Raw genomic sequence first — 17,617 nt, 5'->3', positions numbered from 1 at the left:
AATTGCTAGATATTCCAATTATCTACCTCCATCAATGAGGAACAATATATGGTATGAAAACATGCAAATAGTCTTCCCAGATTAGATACTCACTAAAAACAGAGAGTGAGTTAAAGCTCCCCAAAGTAGTAGCAGTTACACTCCCATCTACTCCATTTAAAGGGTCTCAACTTGCTGTCCTATGAGCTAACATAGAACATCACACTGGTTATTTGTTTGTACTCCAACTTGGAGATGCTCAGGTTGTCATGAATAACCCAGCAAATAAATAGATCAATGTTGAATAACCAGAAACTAAGGTATATGAGCACAGGCTTAGAGGTCACCTAGGCCTGAGCTGAACTCCAGGTTCTGCCACTTACTAGTTGTGCGCAGTTAAGCACATCACTTTAACTTCTCTGAACCTCAATTTCTTTTTCCAAAAATAGGAATAAATTGTTTGCCCTCCTTTTTGTCCAGGATTTATGAGAGACCACAATAGATGTGAAAACACTTTGTTAACTACAAAATGCTATATAAATATTAGGAATTATTCACTTTTCTGCTTGCTCTTGCTGTTGTGGTTATTTTCCATCAGATCCTAAGGTCTACCAGGAGTAACACATGGTAAGTTTTTACAAATAGGTCCATGTTATCCAGTGTACTCTGTGAAGGGACAGATACAAGAAAGCCTCTAAATTTATTTATTTATTTACTTACTTATTTATATATCATTCATTTAAGGAACATGCATTGAGTGTCTATCATTACCAGACATTGTTTTAAGCATTCAGTATTTAACTATATCTCCATCAACCTCTCATAGTGACCATTAGAAGTACTTCTTTTGACCATCTGTATGACTTCTTTGGAAAACTGTCTATTCACATCCTCTGCCCATTTCTTAATCAGATTGAGGGTTTTAGTGTTAAATTCTTTATATATTTTGAATATTAACTCCCTATCAAATTTATCACTTGCAAATATCTTCCCTCATTCAGTAGGTTGTCTTTTTGGTTTTTTGATGGTTTCACTGTATGAAAGCTTTTTATACTGATGCAATACCAGTAGTTTATTTTTGTTTTTCTTTAACTTGCCTGAGGAGACAATATCTAGAAAAATACTGCTACAAATGTCAAAGAAATTACTGCCGATGTTCTCTTCTAGAATGTTTATGGTTTCAGGCCTCACATTCAGGTCTTTAATCTGTTTTGGAGTTTATTTTTATGTATGGTGTAAGAAAGTGGTCCAATTTCATTCTTTTGCATGTAGTCGTCCAGTTTACCCAGGACCGTTTATTCTTACCTCCTTTGTCATAGATTAATGGACCATGTAAGTGTGGGTATATTTCTGGGCTCTCTATTCTGTTCCATTTGTCTCTTGTCTATTTTTCTGCCAGTACCATACTGCTTTGATTACTATAGCTTTGTAGTGTATCTTGACATCTAGGCTTGTGATTCCTCCAGCTTCATTTTTCTTTCTCAAGACTGCTTTGGCTATTTGGGGTCTTTTGTGTTCCATACAAATTTTAGGATTATTTGGTCTAGTTCTGTGAAAAATGTTATTGGCATATTGATAGGGGTCACATTGATCCTGTAGATTGCTTTAGGTAGCATGGACACTTTAACAATATTAATTCTTACAATAAGGAATGTGGTATATCTTTACACATGTTTGTATCATCTTCAATTTCTTTTATCAATGTCCTACACTTTTCACAGTATAGGTATTTCATCTCCTTGATTAAGTTTATTTCTAGGTATTTCATCCCTTTGGGTGCAATTACAAATGGGATTGTTTCTTAGTTTCTGTTACTTTGTTATTAGAGTTTAGAAATGCAACAGATTTCCGTATATTAATTTTGTATCCTATTACTATACTGAATGTATTTATTAGTTCCACTAGTTTTTGGTGCAGCCATTAGGCTTTCCTATATACAGTATCATGTCATCTGCAAATAATGAAAGCTTTTCTTCTTCCTTGTCAATTTGTATGCCTTTTGATTTCTTTTTCTTGTCTGACTACTGTGGATAGGACTTCCTGTAGAATGTTCAATCAAAGTGGTGAGTGAACATCCTTGTCGTGTTCCCTATCTTAAAAGAAAACCTTTCAGGTTTTCACCACTGAGTATTAGGTTAGCTGTGAATTTTTCATATATGGCCTTTGTTATGTTGAGTTATATTCTCTCTAAACCCACTTTGGCGAGAGGTTTTATCATGAATGGATATTGTACTTTGTCAAATGCTTTTTCTACATCTACTGAGATGAACATATTGTTTTTATCCTTCCTTTTGTTAATGTGGTGTATCACACTGATTTATTTATGCTTATTGAATGGTCTTTGCATCCCTGGAATAAATCCAATTTGATCATGGTGAATGATCTTTTTAATATACTATTGATTTTGGTTTTCTAACATTTTCTTGAGAATTTTTGCATCTATGTTCATCAGATTTTTTTATAGTTTTTTATTTTTGTAATCTCTCTGGTTTTAATATCAGGGTAATGCTTGCCTTGTAGAATGAATTGGGACGTTTTCCTTCCTCTTCTATTTTTTGGAATAGTTTGAGCAGAACAGGTATTAACTCTTAAATCTTTGGTAGAATTCACCTGTTAAGCCAGATGATCCTGGCCTGATTCAGTTTTAAGATTGCATATTTCTAGGAATTTATCTGTCCAGTATTCAGGCATATAATTTTTATAATATTCTCTTATAATTCTTTAAATTTCTATAGATCAATTGTTATTTCTCCTCCTTCATTCTGATTTTGAGTCCTCTCTCTCTTTTTTTTTTATGAGTCTGGCTAAAGATTTATCAATTTTGTTTTTCCTTTCAAAGAACCAGCTCTTGGTTTCATTGATGTTTTATTTTATTTTTTAGTTTCTATTTATTTTCACTCTAATCTTCATTATTTACTTCTTTCTACTGAATTGGTGCTTTGTTTGTACTTCTTTTTCTAGTTCCTTTAGGTATAACGATTATATTGTTTGGGATTTTTCTTAAGATAGGCCTGTATCAGTACAAACTTCCCTCTTAGACTGCTTTTGCTGCACCCCAAAGATTTGGGACTGCTGTGTTTCCATATTCATTTGTTTCCATATATTTTTTTTATTTCCTTTGATTTCTTAGTTGACCCATTGATTCTTTAGTAGCATGTTATTTACCCTCCATGTGTTTCTTATACCTGTTTCCTAGTTTCAACACAACTGTGGTCAGAAAAGATGCTTGATATAATTTCGATCTTCTTAAATTTATTGAGACTTGTTTTGTGCCCTAATGTGATCTATACTGGAGAATGTTTCATGTGCCCTCAAAAAGAATGTGTATTCTGCTGTTCTTTAGATGGAATGTTCTATATATATCTGTTAAGTTCATCTAGTCTAATGTATCATTCAAAGCCACTGTCCCCTTATACATTTTCTGTCTGAATAATCTATCCATTGATGTAAGTGGGGTGTCACAGTCCCTTACTATTAAACTGATAAGAACAGATACTACACTTGATCTTAGCCAAAATGCAGAGAAGTGATTGTGAGAGATAGTAGCCACACTTGTGGTGAGCATACCATAATGTATAAATTTGTGGAATCATGTCTTACACCTGAAATTAATGTAACACTGTGTCAACTATACACAAATAAATAAAAATTTATTTCTAAAGTCCCCCACTATATTACTATCAATTTCCCCTTTATGTCTATTAGTATTTACTTTGTGCATTTAGGTGCTCCTACATTGGATGCATAGATATTGACACTTATTATATCTTCTTGTTGGATTAATCCTTTTCTCATTATGTAATATCCTTCTTTGTATCTTGCTTTGTTTAAAACAGTCTTTGTTTTAAAGTCCACTCTGTCTGGGGGTGCCTGGGTGGCTCAGTCAGTTAAGCATCTGCCTTCAACTCAGGTCATGATCCCAGGGTCCTGGGTTAGACCCCTGCATCAGGCTCCCTGCCCAGCAGGGAGTCTGCTTCTCCCTCTCCCTCTGCCCTTCCCCCCAGCTCGTGCTCTCAATCTCCCCCTCTCTCAAATAAGTAAATAAAATCTTTAAAAATAAATAAAAAACAAACAAATAAATAAATAATAAAGTCCACTTTGTCTGCTGTAAGTACTGCTACCCTGGCTTTTCCCCCCATGGTTCCATTTTCATGGACTACCTTTTTCCATCCATTCACTTTCAGTCTGTGTGTGTCTGTAGCTCTGAAATGAGTCTCCTGAAGGCAGCATGTATATGGGTCTTGTTTTTTCATCCATTTCATCACCCTATGTCTTTTGACTGGGGGCATTTACTCCACTTAACATTTAAAGTAATTACTGAAAAGTTTTTTAAAAAGTAATTATTGTTAGTTATATAGATACTGCAATTTTGTTGTTTTCTGTTTATTTTTGTATTCTTCTCTTGCTCTCTTCCTTTGTAGTTTGATGGCTTTCTTTAGTGTTATGCTTGGGTTCCTTTATTTTTTCTATGTATATATCTATTATGGGTTTTTGATTTGAACCATAGGGTTCATACATAACATCCTATGTATATAGCAGTCTATATTAGGTTGATGGTCATTTAAGTCTGAACAGTTTAAAAGCACTAAATCTTTAACTCCTGTTCACATGTTATATATATAATGTCATATTTTACACTTTTTATTTTATGTATCCCTTGACTACTTTTGGTAGATATAATTGATTTTACTACTTCTGTGTTTTAAACCCCATGTGGCTTTATAAGTGATCAATTAACTACCATTACTATATGTTTGCTCTTACCAGTGAAATTTTTTCTTCAATGATTTTCTTACTTCTAGTTATGGTCTTTTCTTTCCACTTAAAGAATTACCTTTAACATTTCTTGTGAGGCTAGTTTAATGGTGATAAGCTCCTTTAACTTTTGCTGGGAAATATTCTATCTCTCCTTCAATTCTGAATGATAATCTTACAGGGTACTGTATTCTGGGTTGTAGGTTTTGTCCTTTCAGCACTTTGAACATATCACACCACTCCCTTCGGGCCTGCAAAGTTTCTGCTGAAAAATCATCTGATACCCTATGGGGTTTCCTTGATACATAACTGTTTGCTTTTCTGTTGCTGCTTTTAAGATTCTTTGTCTTTAATTTTTGCCGTTTTAATTATTATGTGTCTCGGTGTGGACCTCCCTGGGTTCATCTTGTTTGGGGTTCTCTGCGTGTCCTAGTCCTGGATGTCTGTTTCCTTAGCCAGATTAGAAAAGTTTTCAGCTATTATTTCTTCAAATATGTTTTCTTCCTACTCTTCTCCCTCTTTCCCTTCTGGGATACCTATAATGTGAATGTTATGCTTGATAATGTTGCAGAGGTGCCTTAACTTATTCTCATTTTGTATTATTTTTTCTTTTTGATGTTGAGCTTGGATGTTTTCCATTACCCTACCTTCCTGATCACTAATCTGTTTTTCGCATCCTTCAATATGCTATTGATTCCTTCTAGTGTATTTTTCATTTCAGTAATTGTATTCTTGCACTCTGACTATACTTTTTTTTTTCTATCCTTTAGTAGAAATTGAGTTTATTCTCTCTTCACTCAAGTCTGGTAAGTAGCTTTGTGACCATTACATTGAACTTTTTATCAGGCATTTTGCTTATTTCTACTTTGATTAGCTCTTTTTCTGTGCTTCGGTCTTATTCTTTCATTTGGGACATATTCTTTTGTCTCCTCATTTTGTCCAATTCTCCCTGTTTATTTCTATGTATTACATAGGTCAGAAATCACCTATGTAAAAGATCTCCTGTGGTACCCTGTAGCACAATGACCCCTGGTCACCAGAACCAGGCTCTACAAGGGTGTCCCCTGAATGCACTACATGTTCCCTCCTGTTTTAGCTAAGCCACATTGCTGTGGGCTCTCCGGTGAGTGGGGCCAGCAGTCAGACTGACTTTTCTCCAATTAACCATTGTGACAACTGTGGGCACACTGAAGCCCCACATCGGCACACTGTGACAACTGAGGGGCTTGCTCCCTGCATAGCCATCTAGGAGGCCCAGCTGCCAGAACTGTGGGAAATCTCTTTTGTGGGGTTATCTTCCCCACTCTTCAAAACAGGAATAACTTTTGAGGGGTACCGATTCCAGCCAAGTTGCCTACTAAATGTGGCAGGGCAGGAGTAACCTTGGAGGGCACCTACAAAGGCAAGACTAGAGGGCTGGGTAGGTCAGATCCAAAGGAGAATACTGGTGTGAAGCATGTGGTGCTATAAAGGTATATGCAGAACGTGAGAACTGGCTCCCATAAGTATAAGGCTATCCAAGCTGGCAAAGTGCAAGAAAAATAATGCCCACCAGCACTTTTGTTCCCAGAAAAATCTCCTGCAGACACTTGGACCTCCAGCATATGTCCTAAAATTAGACAATAAATCTCTTTCACATATACCCCAGGCCCTTTTCAAACTGCTGCTTCTGTGCTGTGTCTCAGTTCAAGTCATTTAGCATTCTGGCTCTTTAAGCCCAGAGTCTTAGTTTCCTATAATCCTCTAGATCCTCCAGAGTTAAATCCAATTGATTTTGAAGCTCCTGGGGTTAAGCCCCACTGATTTTCAAAGTTAGACCTTAGGGCACCTGGGTGACTCAGTCATTAAGCATCTGCCTTTGGCTCAGGTCATGATCACAGGGTCCTGGGATCGAGCCCTGCATTGGGCTCCCTGCTCAGTGGGAAGCCTGCTTCTCCCTCTCCCACTCCCCCTGCTTGTGTTCCCTCTCTCACTGTCTCTCTCTCTGTCAAATAAATAAATAAAAATCTTTAAAAAAATTTTTTTAAAGTTAGACCTTAAGGGAACTCATCTTTCCAGTGCAGGTCCCCAGGGCCAGATATGCCCAGTGATCCCCTTGTTCCTATATGCTTGTGATGTCCCTCCTGTTTGTAGTTAGTTGCACTGGGGATTTGGTTCCCAACAACATCTCTGTCCCTCCTATCCTTTTCAATGTGGCCTTCTCTATACACCTAGCTGTGGAAGATCTGTTCTGCCAGTCTCGGGTCATTTTCAGCATTAGCTGCAACACATGTAGTTGTTGCCTCACTGTATCCATGGAACGGGAGAGCTCAGGATCCTCCTTCTCTACCATCTTCCCTACACTTTATCAAGTCATGGGAAGCTTTAAATTCTATGTTAAAAGGCTTGGGCTTCATTTCATAGATAATGAACATCCCTTGAAGATTCTTATCTATTCTTTTTTTATTATTATTATTCTTAACTATTCTTAACAAGCTAATGCTATTTTTTTGGTCTACTCCTATTGATTTTAATTCCATGCTACTCCAAAGATTTTTTACAAATGTGGCCTCTCTTATTTGCTCTTCTAGTAAGTGATGACTCTGATATGCCACCCAACATCTTATAGCTTCCCAGTGAGACTCAGACAGAATATAATGGGCACTCAATACACTGTTTTCAAAACATTGATTAAATGAATGAATGATTATAAATGACTCTACCTTCTTTGTTGATAAAGAACAGTCTTTTTCTTTTGTTTTTCAAGATGTTGTTTTTCAAAATGTTTTATAATCACTATAATGACTAGGTCTTCTTAAGACCTTATTTTTGAAGCTTACATGAATATTCTGCATCACATGCTAAAAAATCATGGCTCTTATTTCTCTTCAGTGAAAACAGGGCAAGAAGGAGGAAAGGAGGTGGTGAAGAAGGAAAAGGAGGAAGAGAAGAGAGTTAATATTGTTGCGATTTATGGAGTGTCTACCATGTGTAAGGCATTTGATATATTACCTTGAGTGATCTTCACAACCATTCTATGAGATACTTTATTATGCTACATATTTTAAATTGAACAACAATTTCAGAAAGGCTAAGTATGATGGTTAATTTTATGGATCAAAGTTGCCGGGCCATGGTGCTTAGATATGTGATCAAACGTTATTCTGGACACTTCCCTGGAGGTGTTTTATGATGAAATTAACATTTAAATCAGTGGATTTTGTGTAAAACAGATTGCCCTTCATAATGTGAGTGGGCTTCATCCAATCAGGTAAAATTGTGAATAGAACAAAAGACTGACCTACCACTAGCAAGAGGAAGTTCTGCCAAAAGACAGCCTTTCAACTTGAACTGCAACATCAGTTCTCTAGATTTTTCCACCTGACAACACTCAAACTTGAACTGCAGTACAGGTTCTCCCCCAGATCTCCAGCCTGCCACTCTATGCTGCAGATTTTGGACTTCCCAGCCTCCATAATTTCATGAGCCAATTCTTAAAATAAATCTTTTTATTACATAAAGATAGATAGATAGATAGATAGATAGATAGATAGATAGATGATAGACAGATACTTTCTGTTTCTCTGGAGAATGCTTAGCACAACACTAATTAACTGAAACAAGGTCACCCAGGTAGTAAATAGTAAAACCAGAACTCACAACCAGATCTGTCTCTTTCCAAACCTAAGAATCCACTAGCTACATGATTTCCCATAAAATATATTTAAGCATTAAAATATCAAAAATGAAATCTACATTTACATACATTTTTAAACTATTTCAACATCTCTTTCTGTAAATTTATAAGTAAAAAAAACCATTTCTTTCTTTTGTTGGCACACTCTTCATAATTATAAAAATTGATAAAAGATAAAAACCTTTTGTAATTTAAGTTTAACATACAGGAAAATTTTTTAAAAACACACAAAACATATTGGGAAGAAATTAACCAATACATATGGATATGAGCATTTGCTTCTAAATGTTGCAATGAAATCTGCCCTATGAGATATTTCTTCCAACACATTTGTTTAAACAAGAATGTTCTGCTATATTTAAGGGACACTTAAAATACAAATGTTCTGTGACTGATGTAAATTATGAATAGAGTGACAACTGAAGACTAAGACAAGGCACTGAATCAGGTTAATACATCTATCCTTGGCTCCTTTAGGATATCCTATATAAATCTGAGTTAATGATAAAGTAAAGAACCATATTAGATATCCATTACCTCATCTATACTAACTCTACCCCTGTAGAGACAAGGACAGAGGTAGGAGAACAGAAGACTATAGAAAAATGTCTCATTCATCCAAAAGAAAATGAAGATTTTTAGTTGAGTAGAAATTTACCAAACATTTTATACCTACCCTGTTATTTTTAAGGAACTGCCATTTATTCATTCATTCATGTATGTTTTAAGTACCTATTAAAAACTAGCCAATGTAAAACAAGGAAAGAAATCCTTGTTCCCGCCCTCAAGAAGCCCATGTTTGCAGACAACAATAAAATCTATTTTCCATAAAAGAAATATCAAAAAAGTTGTAACTGGAAATTAGAAGAGAGAAACATCATACAAGGCTGGAAGATCATAAAAAACTGCATGGAAAAAGTAAATTCAAAGGTGGGCCTTGAGGATGATCTGTTTCGATAAAAATGTGAAAAAATACTCCCACGAAGAATATCATTATCAAAGTGAAAATAATAACGATTTAATACTAGATAACATGATAAAAATAAAAATGTATAAATGAGAAGGAGGATCATACAGGTAGGGCATTCATTCACAACAAGAGTGTTATCTAGGGAACCAAGGAAATTTTACATATTAAAATGATTTGTGACCCTTTGAAAGCCCACAGTACATAAAGAGATATACACTGTATCTGAGAATTAAATTTTGTAAAGAGGTGTGGATATTAGAAAAATAAAATGTTTAAAAAGCCTCCTTAGCAAAGTGATAATGAAAACAAAAGAAAATCTGAAGTAGAATAATAGAATTAAATGAGTGATTGACTGGGATGGCTAAGAAAAGTCAAAGGAGCTCTTCTGTTTTGAACTTAGAACATGATCAGTTTGGTTTTAGGAATGACCAGTTTAAAACATCAATGAAACAACTCGCTAGAGACATAACCAGGTAGATTAAAATATGGGATTGGTGCTGTGAAAAGAGTTCAAAACTGATGATACTTTCTAAGGCAGTGCTCTTCAAAATTTAGTTTGCTGGCCTACAAACTGCTTAGTACAGATTGCCCATAAAACAAGTACAGTATTATTTTTTTATACCTATTTGACATCGAAATTCATGACTGGTGTCCTATCTAGTTAACAGAGTATAAACCAGCCTGGATGCTAACAAATTCATTAAGTGAATTGCATGTGGCCTGAGCTTCATATAAGTCATACATAGCAAGACCATATATAGAGCCATGATATTGAAACTTAAAAAAAAAAAAAACCATTTCTTGAGCACACATAGTTTTGAAAAGCACTGTATCACTACATTACTTATGTGCTAATAATCATATAAAGATTATGACATAATAAAAGTGTATTCCAGAACTTCTAAGATTGCAGGGAAACATGTAAAGTGACTAACAAAGAGTAAGTACTCAAGAAATTAAGCAACCTAATTTTTAGGCAAATTTTTATTATATGTACATACGTGCATTTTATTCGAAGAGAATACATAGTTTTCATCAGATTCTCAAAAATGCCTATGACCTAGGAAAGGCTAATAAACACTGTAGTACAAATTACTACTATTACCTCTGTACCCCCAGTATCTGCCACATAATTCATTCATCCTTTTAACAAATGGTAACCGAAAGCCTACTGTATGTCAGGCTCTGGTGATATAGCAAATAGACAAAGTAACTATTCTTATTGTAGGGGTTGGCAGATAAATAAGTAAATGAACAAGCAGAGCATAAAAACAGGACCATATGACAGAGTGACTGGGTGGCTACTTCACACTGGCAATTCAGAGAAGGCCTCTCTGAGGAAGCAATATGTAAGCTGAGATCTGAATGCCAAGATGCAAAGATGTTGGTGGAGGGGGAGGAGGATCAGTATTTCAGGAGGAAGAAATGTCTGGACCAAACAGCCTAAAGCAGAAACAAATCTGGCCTGCTCTATGAACAGGCAGAAAGTCACCCTGGCTAAAGCATTATTAGGAAGAATGCAATAGCATAAGGTAGTCAGAAAAGTAGTCAAGGTCCAGATGCACTTTGCAATCAGTATAAAGAGTCTAGATTTTATTCTAATTCTGATGGAAAGACAGTAGTATATTTTAAATAGGACAGGAATATACTCAGATTTGAGTTTAAAAAGGATCACTTTAGATACTGTGTTAAGAATAGATAATGGGAGTGGGGACCATATATGGAAAGAAACAAAAAGAATGGTAGTTCTGACAGATGTTCATAGTTTGAATGAGGGAGGCATATACAAAGAAATTAATGGATTCAAAATATTTAATAAGCATAATAATGATTCTCAGCGGATGGATGGATGCTGAATTATTAGATGTAATAATCAAGATTTATAAAAATTATTTTAAAAAAGGAGATCTGAACCTTGGAGAATGCCTTAAGGGTCACATGTGGATGAAAACAAGAACGGTCAGAAAGGGAGGTGAATAAGGACAATAGAGTCAATGCTGCCAGGGAAAGAGAGTGTCAAAAAATAAGTGTGATCATTAGAAATGTCATATGCTACAGAGGATCAAGAGTAAGACAAGACCACCAAATTACATGACTAATGTCTCTGGCAACCTTTCAGAGAACTATCTTGCTGGAACAGTGAAGATACAAACAAGACTGAGAGGATAAAAATGTAATAGGTGTATTGAGACATTGCTACTTTTACTGGAAGTCATTCTAAAATAATCTTATACATCATTTAATCTTGCCATGATAATAAAAAACAGATCTGTTAAAGGTTATAAGCTTAAATTTTATTCTTTACTTTTATATTTTCTGCCTCCTCCCTTCTGTCAGCTTGTGAAATTTGATTTCTCACCAAAGGGCATTCCTATATCCTCAGGCTCCACCCTAATTACAAATTTCTGGAGCTAAAAACGCATATTATCAAGATAGTTAAAACTGTCTAAATAAGAAGAAATAAATGCTAAGTACCACCTCTGAGAAATAAGGTAAATGAATTTTAATACATGTATTTTACAACTATATTGGCTGTTAAAAAGTTTCCCATCATCCAAACCCAAGTTCTCAGCAACAGTATAAAAAAAAAAAAAAAAGATTGCTGGATAGGTGATTGTTTTCTATAACTCATTACACTCATGCTAAATTCCTCAATTATGCATTTTATAATTTGAGGTCAATAGTCATGAAAATATAATAAATCCATGTATAACTAATTTCATCTGATAATTTCTTCTCATTCTCACACTAATTCTTTCAACAAATATTTATTGGGCACCTATCACGTACCAGGCATTGTTCTAGGCACCAAGAAATGAAAGAAAAATCCTACCTTGACAGAGTTTATAGTCTAATGGAGGAGACAGATAATAAAAAATAAATAAATAAGTGAATAAAATTAATATTATATTAGATAGTTGTAAGTGCTAAGAAGAAAAAATAAAATAGGGATTTAGGAAATGTCAGGGACTAAGAGTTGAAATTTTGCACAGGGTCACAGAGACATTTGAGCAAAAAACTGAAATGAGAGGAAAAAAAACATGCTTTCTGAAAGAACATTCCAGGCAATGTTTTAATGTGCAATTCCAGCAGAGCAAGATGGAGGAGGGGTAGGAGACCTGGATTTGGTCTGGTCTCAAGAATTCAGCTGAATAGGAATCAAACCATCCTGAACACCTACAAACGGAACAGGAGATCGAAGAAAAGAATAGCAACAAATCTCTGAACAGAAAAGCGACCACTTACTGGAAGGTAGGACGTGCAGAGAAGTGAATCCAAGGCAATATTCGGGAGGATAGATGGCGGGGGAGGCGGCTTCCGTCAGCCGCTTCTGGCAAGTGATAGAGCAGCGGAGCACAAAATCGGAACTTTTAGAAGTCGGCTCCGCTGAAGGATGTCGCTCCACTGGCTAACCTGGGGGTGAAACCCTCGTGGGACACTGTGGTCTCAGGACACTCGGGGTCACGGAAAGACCAGGGGTACCTGAGTGCGGCAGAGCTCCCAGGTATCAGAGCGGGGAAACCGGCTGCAGAGACGGAGCCGAGGCGCAGGCTCTCAGCTCGGGGTTGCCATAAACCGTGATGGGTGACAGTCCAGCCACTGCTCCTCCAGCAGGGACCCAACAAGTGGCAGAGCCAGGGAGACTCCCATTCTTCCCCGGGGAGGAGAGGCACGGGAGCGCACCGCAGGGATCTGCTGGGTTTGGAGAATCCACACGGGATCGGGTGCCAGAGATAGAAACGCTCGGTCACAGGCCGGGTGAGCAGGGAATAAGACCGGAGACCGGGGAGGCGGGAGTGACTGACTGCTTTCCTCTGGGGGCGCACTGAGGAGCGGGCCCCAAGTTCTCGGCTCCTCTGGGAGGATATTGGGAGGCCACCATTTTCACTCTCATCCTCCAAAGCTACACCAAGAGGTTGCAGGGAACAAAAGCTCCCGAAGGCAAACCCAAGCAGATTGCTTAGCCCAGAACGACAAGGGCAGGGCAATTCTGCCTCTGGCAAAGGCATTTGGGAACCACGGTGACAGGCTCCTCCCCCCAGAAGATAAGGACGAACAGCCAGCCAAAACCAAGTTTACCCATCAAGGACAACAGGAGAACTCCAGCACTAGGGGAATATTGCACATAGAATTCGTGGCTTTTTTACCATGATTCATTAGTTTTTGAAAGTGAATTTTTTTTTACTGTTGTTCTTTGAATTTTTCTTTTTCCCTTTTCAACCAAAATCTGATAATCCCTTTTTGGAAAAAAAAAATTATTTTTCATTTTTAGAGTCAGATTCTATCCCTTCATAGTAGATACCCTTATTTTTGGCATATATGTATAAGTTGTTCTCCCTTTAAAATTTTGAGATACAGTTTCTTCTAACAAATCAAAATATTCCCTAAATCACTAGTGTATGGCTTTGTTCTAGTCTCCTGCCTGATCACATTCTCTCCCTTTTTTTTTCTATTTTTTCCCTAAATCTTCTTCTTTCTTTTTTCAAACAATTTCTTATCTTATTGATTCCTTTTATAAAATCTTTTATAATTTTCATCTTTACAGAAATCTTCCATCCCTTCATAGTATCAACCCTTATTTTGTACATATATGAGTCTTTCATTAAAATTTTAGGAGACACTTTCTTCTAACACACCAAAATCCACCCAAAATCTAGTATGTGGCACTGATCTATACACTAGCCTGATCATATTTGATCATATTCTGTTTTTTTTTTGTTTTCTTCTGTTCTTGTTCGTTTTTATCTTTTTCTTTTTCTTTTATTTTTCTTTCTTTTTTCTTTCTTTCCCTTTCTTTTCCCCTGGTTTCAGGTCTTTTCTGTTTGTTTAGAGAATATTTGCTGGGGACGTTGTTAACCTGTTAGCATTTTGCTCTATCATTCATCTCTTCTCCTCTGCACAAAATGACAAGACGAAAAAAATCACCTCAGCAAAAACAACAACAGCTAGTACGGTCTGCCAGTGACCTACTCAATAGAGACATTAGTATGATGTCGGACCTAGAGTTCAGGATCATGATTTTAAAGATACTAGCTGGGCTTGAAAAATGCATGGAAGTTATTAGAGACACACTTCCTGGAGAAATAAAAGAACTTAAATCTAACCAAATCGAAACCAAAAAGGCTATCAATGAGGTGCAATCAAAAATGGGGCCACAAAATGCTAGGATAAATGAGGCAGAAGAGAGAATTAGCGATATAAAAGAGCAAATATGGAAAATAAGAAGCTGAGAAAAAGGGAGATAAACAACTACTGGAATATGCGGGCATATTTGAATAGATAAGCGATACGATAAGATGAAACAACATTAGAATAATTGGGATCCCAGAAGAAGAAAGAGAGGGGGGCAGAAGGTATATTGCAGCAAATTATAGCAGAGAACTTCCCTAATGTGGGGAAGGAAACAGGCATCAAAATCCAGGAGGCACAGAGAAACCCTCTCAAAATCAATAAAACTCGGTGAACAACGCGACATCTAATACTAAAACTTACGAGTCCCAGAGACAAAGAGAAAATGTTGAAAGCGGCTCAGGAGAAGAGATATGTAACCTATAATGGTAGAAACATTAGATTGACAACAAATCTATCCACAGAGACCTGGCAGACCAGAAAGGACTGGCATGATAACTTCAGAGCACTAAAGGAGAAAAATATGCAGCCAAGAACACTATATCAAGCAAGGCTATCATTGAAAATTGAACGAGAGATAAAAAGCTTCCAGGACAACTAAAAACTAAAGGAATTTGCAAACACAAAACAAGGCCTGAAAGAAATATTGAAAGGGGTCCTCTAAGCAAAGAGAGAGCCTAAGAGCAGCATAGACCAGAAAGCAACAAAGACAATATACAGTAACAGTCACCTTACAGGCAATACAATGGCACTAAATTCATATCTTTCAATCGTTACCCTAATGTAAATGGGCTAAATGTCCCAATCAAAAGACACAGGCTATCAAATTGGATTAAAAAACAAAACCCAACAATATGCTGTCTGCAAGAGACACATTTTAAACCCAAAGGCACCCCCAGATTGAAAGTGAGGGGGTGGAAAACCATTTACCATACTAATGGACACCAAAAGAGAGCTGGGGTGGCAATCCTTATCTCAGAAAAATTAGATTTTAAAAGAAAGACTGTAATAAGAGATGAGGAAGGACACTATATCCTACTTAAAGGGTCTATCCAACAAAAAGGCCTAACAATTGTAAATATCTATGCCCCTAACATGGGAGCAGTCAATTATATAAGGCAATTAATACCAAAGCAAAGAAACACATCGACAACAATACAATGATAGTGGGGGACATTAACACCACCCGCACTGAAATAGATCATCTAATCAAAAGATAAACAAGGAAATAAAGACACACTGGACCAAATGGACTTCACAGACATATTCAGAACATTCCATCCCAAAACAACAGAATACACATTCCTCTCTAGTGCCCATGGAACATTCTCTAGAATAGACCACATCCTAGATCACAAATCAGGTCTGAACTGGTACCAAAAGATTGGAATTATTTCCTGCATATTTTCAGACCATAGTGCTTGGAAATTAGAACTCAATCACAAGAGGAAAGTCGGAAAGAACTCAAATACACGGAGGCTGAAGAGCATCCAACTAAAGAATGAATGGGTCAACGAGGAAATTAAAGAAGTATTTAAAAAATTCTTGGAACCAATGAAAATGAAAACACAACTGTTCAATATCTTTGGAATACAGCAAACGCAGTCCTAAGAGAAAAGTATATAGCAATACAAGCCTTTCTCAAGAAACAAAAAAGGTCTCAAATACACAATCTAACACTACACCTAAAGGAGCTAGAGAAAAAAAAGCAAATAAAGCCTAAACACAGCAGGAGAAGAGAAATAATAAAGATCAGAGCAGAAATCAATGAACTAGAAACCAAAAGAACATTAGAACAGATCAACGAAACTAGGAGCTGATTCTTTGAAAGAATTAACAAAATTGATAAACCCCTGGCCAGACGTATCAAAAAGAAAAGAGAAATGATCCAAATCAACAAAATCATGAATGAAAGAGGAGAGATAACAACCAACACCAACGAAATACAAACAATTATAAGAACATATTATGAGCAACTATGTGCAGCGAATTAGATAACCTGGAAAAATGGATGCTTTCCTACAAATGTATCAACTACCAAAGTTGAACCAGGAAGAAATAGAAAATCTGAACAGACCTATAACCACTAAGGAAATTGAAGCACTCATCAAAAATCTCCCAAGAAACAAAAGCATAGGGCCAGATGGCTTCCCAGGGAATTCTATCAAACATTTAAAGAATTAATACCTATTCTCCTGAAATTGTTCCAAAAATTAAAATGGAAGGAAAACTGCCAAACTCATTTTATGAGGCCACAATTACCTAAATCCCTAAACCAGACAAAGACCCCATTAAAAGGAGAATTACAGACCAATATCCTTGATGAATATGGATGCAAAAATTCTCACAAAAATACTAGCCAATAGGACCAAACAGTACATTAAAAGAATTATTCACCATGACAAAGTCGGATTTATCCCTGCGCTGCAAAGTTGATTCAACATCAGCAAATCAATCAACATGAAACAATTTATTAACAAAAGAAAGAACAAGAATCATACGATCCTTTCAATAGGTGCAGAAAAAGCATCTGACAACCTACAGCATCCTTTCTTGATCAAAATTCTTCAGAGTATAGGGAGAGAGGGTACATGCCTCAATATCATAAAATCCATCTATGAAAAACCTACAACGAATATCATTCTCAATGGGGAAAAGCTGAGAGCTTTTCCCTTAGGGTCAGGAACACGGGAGGGATGTCCACTTTCACCACTGCTATTCAACATAATATTAGAAGACCTAGCCACAGCAATCAGACAAAAAAAAGAAATCAAAGGCATCCAAATCAGCAAAGAAGTCAAACTATCACTCTTTGCAGATAATATGATACTTTATGTGGAAAACCCAAAAGATTCCAATGCAAAACTCCTAGAACTCATATAAGAATTCAGGAAAGTGACAGGATATAAAATCAATGCACGGAAATCAGTGGCATTCCTATACACCAACAACAAGACAGAAGAGAGACAAATCAAGGAGTCAATCCCATTTAAAATTGCACCCAAAACCATAAGATACCTAGGAATAAATCTAACCAAAGAGGCTAAGGATCTGAACTGACAAAACTATGAAATATTCATAAAAGAAACTGAGGGAGAGAGAAAGAA

The 17,617-nt window shown here is 36.4% G+C and overlaps 1 protein-coding gene and 1 pseudogene across 1 annotated transcript in view; both read right to left on the bottom strand.

The window, feature by feature from the left end:
* Positions 1-17,617, bottom strand: part of LOC112823825 (AGBL carboxypeptidase 4) — a 1,550,619-nt gene that overhangs the window by 1,377,331 nt on the left and 155,671 nt on the right. The window lies entirely within an intron of this gene.
* On the bottom strand, positions 3,392-3,510 carry LOC112824071 (U2 spliceosomal RNA; annotated as a pseudogene).

This window comes from Callorhinus ursinus, unplaced genomic scaffold, assembly GCF_003265705.2.
Source record: "Callorhinus ursinus isolate GAN/ISIS: 27379988/994484 unplaced genomic scaffold, GSC_fseal_2.0 scaffold9, whole genome shotgun sequence".
Lineage (NCBI taxonomy): Eukaryota > Metazoa > Chordata > Mammalia > Carnivora > Otariidae > Callorhinus > Callorhinus ursinus.
This window is presented reverse-complemented; position numbering and strand designations above follow the sequence as displayed.